Source organism: Jaculus jaculus, chromosome 11 (assembly GCF_020740685.1).
Source record: "Jaculus jaculus isolate mJacJac1 chromosome 11, mJacJac1.mat.Y.cur, whole genome shotgun sequence".
NCBI classification, from domain to species: Eukaryota; Metazoa; Chordata; class Mammalia; order Rodentia; family Dipodidae; genus Jaculus; species Jaculus jaculus.
The window spans coordinates 58,299,050-58,306,431 of record NC_059112.1 but is presented as its reverse complement, the minus strand read 5'-3'; positions in this window follow the sequence as shown (position 1 = coordinate 58,306,431).

The following is a 7,382-nucleotide window of genomic DNA, read 5'->3' as shown; positions in this document are numbered from 1 at the left end:
AGAAACACGTGATTTCAATCCCAACACCTCCCTAAAAATGTCAGACATGGCTGTGAGCTCCCATAATTCCAACACTGGTGAGCCAGAAACAGGAGGATCCCTAGAGCTCCTTGGCCAGCCAGGACAGTCAGTGGGACCCAGGCCAATGAGAGACCATGTCTCAAGGAGAAGTAGATGGCTTTCCTAAGAGGGACAGTATGGCTGTCCTCTGAAGTTAATGGCTGATTACACAGAATTAGAAATTATTTCACCAATGAAAAGGGACTGATTAAAATGTAAAAGGAGTGTCTGGGGAAATGGTTTATCAAGTAACAGTGCTTGCTGCTTAAGTATGAGTGCCCGAGACTACCTGAATTCAATCCCTAGCACCCACATAATAAGCTGGGCATGGCCACACACATCTGCAACCATAGTACTGTGGTGACCAGGCCAGATAATTGCTTGGTCTCATAAAGACAGCAACTCTAATGTGAGGAAAAGACTGACTCTATGTCAAGAAAATGCACTCATGATCTACAGTACAGAAGAGAGGATCCAACCACTGCTGGCCTCCACACTTGTGCACACACAGGCACACACACTCATGACATCACACACTACACTACAAATACCCTACACATGCATGAAAAGAAAGAGAGAGAAAGAAAAAAGGAGAGGGGGAGGGAGGCTCAATGAAGGGAGGCAGGAAAAATGAAAACAGCTAGGCTTGGTGGTGCATGCGATCCCAGCACTTGCCAGGTAGATGCAGGAGGATCATGAGTTCAAGACCAGCTTCTGCTTTATCTGTTCTCTATCCTCCACATGTACACCTACACATATACAAACATGCATATAAACACATGTAAAAGAAAAATAAAGTAAAAATATTGATAGAACATAGTCCAATTAAAACCTTGCAAAAGGTCTTTACTTTCTGGATCACCTCCATGTAACAACTGGGTTTTACATAAACCAATATGCTGAGCAGAGGGCAACAGCAGAAAATCGACCCAGAAGAGACTTAATGGTGATGCTACATCTGGAACCAATACTGTTGTAGAAACATTTTCAAGGTCCTCAAATACCAAGGCTTCGGGCCCAAAATAGCACTGAGGGAAATTTTAAGCCATAACCCTGTATGTAATTGCAGACATGCACACAAATTATCTCCTACCATAAGTCCACAGTTCAGTATTATTTCTGTAAAGGAACTAAAATGAGAAGTAGTTGTATGAATGGGGAAGCAGATTTTAAAAGGCAAAATGCTAACAATTTGTCTTATGACCAAATGTCCATTGTAGAAAGAGACCCAGAAGACAGGCAAAGTCTAATTAAATTTCTTTGACTGAATTTTCATGCTTACAGCACCAATTGGAATCCAAAAATAAAACTGAGATATAAGCAGTATTGATAGTATATGTATGATTTCATCTAACCTCATTATAGAACTAATACCTGATTACATAGCTTTACAAATGATTGGAAAAAAACATCTACAAAAATGAAAAAGGAATCAGGCATGGTGTTACATGCAGAGTAGAGGCAGGAGGAGTTCAAGGCCAGTGTCAGCTACATAATAAGATTGAGAAGAGTATAGACTACATATAACACTGACTCCAAAGGAAAAAAAAAGTATTTTTAAAACCACCAAAGAAGTAAATGTAACATATTCAAGAAAAAGCACCTCATAGTTAGTTTAAAAACAATAACAGAGTAAAAAGGCGTCAAAGGTGAAATGTGGACCTAGACGTTATGGGTCTTCCCCCCCCATATGTGTGTGTATGTGTGCACACACATGTGTACGCTCCTGTATGTGAATGTAGGTGCATGGGCACCATGATGTTCATGTGGAGGTCAGAGGACAACTTCAGATGTTGGCCCTCACATTTTTCTCATTGTACACTGCCCCACCCACTCATCTAGCAGGCCTGCAAGCTTCTAGAGGTGTCACTTATCTCTGCCTCTCTTATTTATGCCTCCCTTCTCCCCTTAGGTGTGCTGAGGTTATAGATAGCTGCTACAGTGTCAGGTCTTTTAAATGGATTCTGGAAATCCATACTTAGGTGCTTACACTTGCAGGGAAGTGCTTTATCCACTGAGCCACATCCCCAAGCCCTATAATGGGTTCTTTAGTCTTAACCAGGACACTTAATGGTTCTAGAAACTGAGGCAAATCAGACAGTATCAGAACTACACAATTTAATAAAGCACCTCAACATATTACCCTACAAATCACAGTTCTTAGGTGTTGGGGAATCCTTGGAAGACAAAGCTTTGAACTTCATCACATTTCAAAGACACTCATGACTCTCTCTGATGCCAAGAAAAGGATGTAATGATTAATACTGACACTCAACTTTATAGAATCTAGAGATTGCCTAAGAGACCAACTTCTGGGTGTGTCTGTGAGGGACTATCTAAGTTGAGGTAACAGATATGGAAAGACCCACCCTGAATGCAGGGGAACCATCCCATGGACTGGGATCCCAGACCACAGCAAAAGGAGAAAGCAAGTGGCCCAATAACCTTTCCTCGGATTCCTGACTACGGATCCAATGTGACCAACTGCCAACACTCCTGCCTCCAGGCCTCGCCCTGTCAACTCCTTAAAATGTAAACCAAATAAAGCCTTTCTTCCTTAAGTTGACCCTTGTTAAGTATTTTGGTCACAGGAAGAGAAGAGTAATGAATGCACTGGATAAAGTTTTAAAAATCTTTTGATCAGTAATTTCAACAAATCATATTATCTAAATACAGTGACTTATGGCCGAAATTTTTATGGTAATAGTGACACTATTCGATCACTCTTGCTTGGTAAGTCCCATGTTTCAGCTCACATTCTCGAAAGCCTATCTAAATAGTGACTTTACTGTCTTTACAAACTAGAACAAAAACACTTAAAAGTTAAGGACAATTTGGTTCCAATAATTTCTGCTTATTCCTTCACACTAACTGTGGGAGAAGTTAGCCAAATGTTTTCCCAAAGATCACTGGTGAGGGCATGTACCAGGTTTCTTGTGTCTTTTACCTTTTAACTACTAACAGCAAAAACTAATATTTTTCACTTAGTGTTACATACACAACCTAGAGAAACCCACTGAACAAAGTAATTGAGAGCAAATATAGTGAAAAATAAAATTCCCAGATAAAGCTGTATTCATGTCTTGGTAAAACTGGAAACCACCCAGGCTCACATTTTAAGCCTTCCTTTGTTTTGTTTCTCATGGAGAAATTACTGGTGGGCTCCACCTCAACCACATCTGACATGTTCTGGCTTATTTCAGCAGTTGCCTGGGACTCTCAACTCAAGCATGGGTGGTAGATCATTTTTCATGGTGAAGGAAGTTCTGGGCAAGGCTGGAACTATGTTCATCAAAGTGCCAGGGCCCAGTCTCTGAGAGAAGGGGCAGAGGGCTGCTTGGAAGCTCAAGGTGAGATCAGATTGGCAAAGCCATCTTAGATATGTTCAATCACACTTTAGAAAAAGCAACAATTCACTCATGACTTTGAAATTTTGCTGAATGGCAAGTTAAAGAAACTTATTACCAAGTAATTTAGGTAAATAAAATATATCTTGCCGGGCGTGGTGGCACATGCCTTTAATCCCAGCACTCGGGAGGCAGAGGTAGGAGGATTGCCGAGAGTTCGAGGCCACCCTGAGACTACATAGTGAATCCCAGGTCAACCTGAGCCAGAGTGAGACCCTACCTCAAAAAACAAAACAAAACAAAAATAAAATAAAATAAAATATATCTCAAAAGAAAAAAAAAAACTTTGTCCTTGCACATTTTTCATTAAAACTGACAAAATGTTTTCAGACTTAATACAAGACACATGAAGCATGTTTGAGTTTTTCATAATTCTTAGAAACATTCTTTATAGTAAGAGTTTTATAGTTCCCTCTCTCACTTTCTTTAGTTGTGATAAGAACATAGCATCATCATCACCGTAATCAATATATTTGCTTTTGCTACTATACAGAGTAACTAGTTCATTCTATGTGGCATGTCAGATAGTCTGACCTTCTACCAGGTCCAGGACGAACAAGCTGCTCATATAAAAATCACAATATTCTCCTTCTAGTCCAACCAGAAAAGCAGATATGGTTACCATTTGGTGGAACTGCCACATAAAATAGACTTTAGGAGCAAGAAAATGTGCACGTAAGTGGTAGTGAAAGTTGGTAGCCATTCTACCTTAATGAAGAGAGTATTAAGTGGAGGAATGAATGGTGAATGAGATTTGTGTTACACTGGGCCCCACCAAAATTCAGGTCTGCCAGGGTCATTTTCTCATTTCCACTCCATTAAAGAAACAATTGATGGACTTCAGGTTCTTATCTCTGTCCTTAGAAATGCTAAGCCAATTAATTTTTAAAACCTCCACAATATCTTACAACATTAGAGGCTAAGTGTTCTGCAGATAAATTACCATTAAGTTGACACTTTGGTTAGGAAAATATCCGTTGATGTTGTTATAATTTTTTTTTCCTTTGGTTTTTCAAGGTAGGGTCTCACTCTAGCCCAGGCTGATGTGGAATTCACTCTGTATTCTTAGGGTGGCCTGGAACTCACAGTGATCCTCCGACCTCTACCTCCTGAGTGCTGGGATTAAAGGCGTGCACCACCACACCCAGCTGTGTATGATTTTTCTATATGTGTATGAATTCTTAAATGTAAGGTGATCAGCAATTTGTAAAATGAATAAAAAGAAGCTTAAAATTTTTGCTTTCTTTTTTAAAAATATTTTTTGTTCATTATTTATTTATTTATTTGAGAGCGACAGACACAGAGAGAAAGACAGAAAGAGGGAGACAGAGAGAATGGGCGCGCCAGGGCTTCCAGCCACTGCAAACGAACTCCAGACGCGTGCGCCCCCTTGTGAATCTTGCTAACGTGGGACCTGGGGAACCAAGCCCAAGTATTGGCTTCTTTATTTGTCATCTATCTGGATTGTCACTCTTAATTGCCCAAGATTAAGAAAGCAAAATTTGGGCTGGAGAGATGGCTTAGCGGTTAAGCGCTTGCCTGTGAAGCCTAAGGACCCCGGTTCGAGGCTTGGTTCCCCAGGTCCCACGTTAGCCAGATGCACAAGGGGGCGCACGCGTCTGGAGTTCGTTTGCAGAGGCTGGAAGCCCTGGCGCGCCCATTCTCTCTCTCTCCCTCTATCTGTCTTTCTCTCTGTGTCTGTCGCTCTCAAATAAAAAAAAAAAGAAGCCAATACTTACAACTCCCAAGAACTCCAAAAATATAGTAATTCAACTATTCTTCCACAAAAATAATATTTCCAAAATTATGTTTTCATTAAGATTTCATATAATACACAATAGTAAATTTGTGCAGAAAAGAGATCTAGGAATAGCAGGACAATTTAATAGTGATGAGAGCAGCCTTACAGGGGATCATGATTCCTATGAACAGTAACATGAAAGTACCTGCAGACTTGAAGTGTTCTCTTCTCATCCATTTATTCACTACTCTTTACTTTTCTCTCTAAAATTTGCTTTAAAACATAATAACCAATTCTAAATTCCATGAAATTGTAAGGTTTATTGAAAAACAAGCAAACATTTCTTCAAAATTTGACCTAAAAACCCCTGGAATTTTTAAAATTTTCTATATGAATCCTGTGTGTGTCTATGTGCACATGTGTACATATGCAGTGATTTTCAAAGGTGTCTGAATTTACATTTACAGTGCTTTATTATTGAAATATTTAGGTAAAAAATTGAACTGGTTTTCCAACTGAGAAAAGTATGAGTCAATTAGAAAGTAAGTTATGATTACCAGATACAGTTTCCTTAGGGACTTCTATGTTTTGTGCCTACAAAGAACCTCTCAGACTTTGGAGACACAGTTGCTCTTGTGTCCCTCTCAATCTGGAATGGCAAGCATCATTATTTTGCACGTTCTGAAGGCTTAGGGCTCCAGTTAGCTCTTTCAATAGAAATTCCATTTCCTAGCTTTGTCTAGCCTTCAGAAGACCAACAGATCAAAAACATAACAGCACATCTACTTACCAATAGCACACTGCTTTAGGAAGCCCTGTATTTTCTGGAACTTCCTCTTATTAATTGAAGAAATAACTTCTCTACTGAGAAATGTTTCTATTGACCTGAAATGAAATAAGCAATCAAAGTGACATTTTCAAAATTACTAGTCATCTACATTTAGGATGGCACACATCTAGGAAACATAATTCAGGTAATTTTTTTCAGAAAGTAGGGAAATCCTCAGATCCATCTCATGCCTTCCCAAACACAAAATATTATTCTTGCTGCCATATTTTCATCTGTCCTCTAATGTATGACTTTATTTTATTTGTATGATTTTGTCATCCAGGACATGCTCCCTCTCTTCTGTATTGCTCATAACTGTTTTGGACTTTTGATCACAATACTTTTAAACAGAAATTGACATATTGTTGGTAATGACATTGTTAGGTATTAGAGAAAAATAATTTTTCTCTATTTTTTATTGTCATCAAATTCAAACTTCATGTTGTTCATATACCTTCATTAGTTTGTTTTCCATATATAAAGTTAATTGGAAAACTTGGGTTAGAAAGAAAAACCTGGGGATAAGAGATTGTTCAACAGTTAAAAGTGCTTGCTTATAAGGCCTGCTGGCCCAGGGTTCAATCCCCAGCTATCCACATAAAGCTCAATGAGTATTTGAAGCAGCAAGAGACTCTGGTGTGCTCCCATACACACATACCACAAACACATAAATGAATAATTTTTAAAAAAGAAAAGAAAAACCACTGGGTATGGTAGGTACACTTTTAATCTCAGCACTTGGGAGGCAGAGGTAAGAAGCTTGGCATTGAGTTTAAGGCCACCCTGAGAGTACAAAGACAATTCCAGGTCAGCCTGGGCTAGGCTGAGGTAGGTTTGAGACCCTACCTCAACAAAACAAGGAAAAAATCTATCTGTGTCACAAAATCCTTAAACTATTGCTATACTCTAGCGATCTGTGACCTTTTGTTTTTCTTAAATTAAAAAAATATGTATTTATTTGCAAAAGAAGAGAGTGAGAAAAAGAGGCAAAGACAGAAAGAGAGAGAGAGAGAGAGGGAGAGAGAGGGAAAGAAAGAGAATGGGCTAACCAGGGCCTGTTACTGCTGCAGATGAACTCCAGATGCACGTACCAATCTGTGCATTAGGCTTGAGATGGGTACTGGGACATCGAACCCAGGCTGGCAGGCTATGCAAGCAAACACGTTAACTGCTAAGCCATCTCCCCAGCCTTATCTTTGACTTTTTTTTTTTTTCGAAGTAGGGTCTCACTCTAGCCTAGGCTGACCTGGAATTTACTATTTAATCTCAGGGTGGCCTAGAACTCATGATGATTCTCCTACCTCTGCCTCCCAAGTGCTGGGATTAAAGGTGTGCACCACGACGC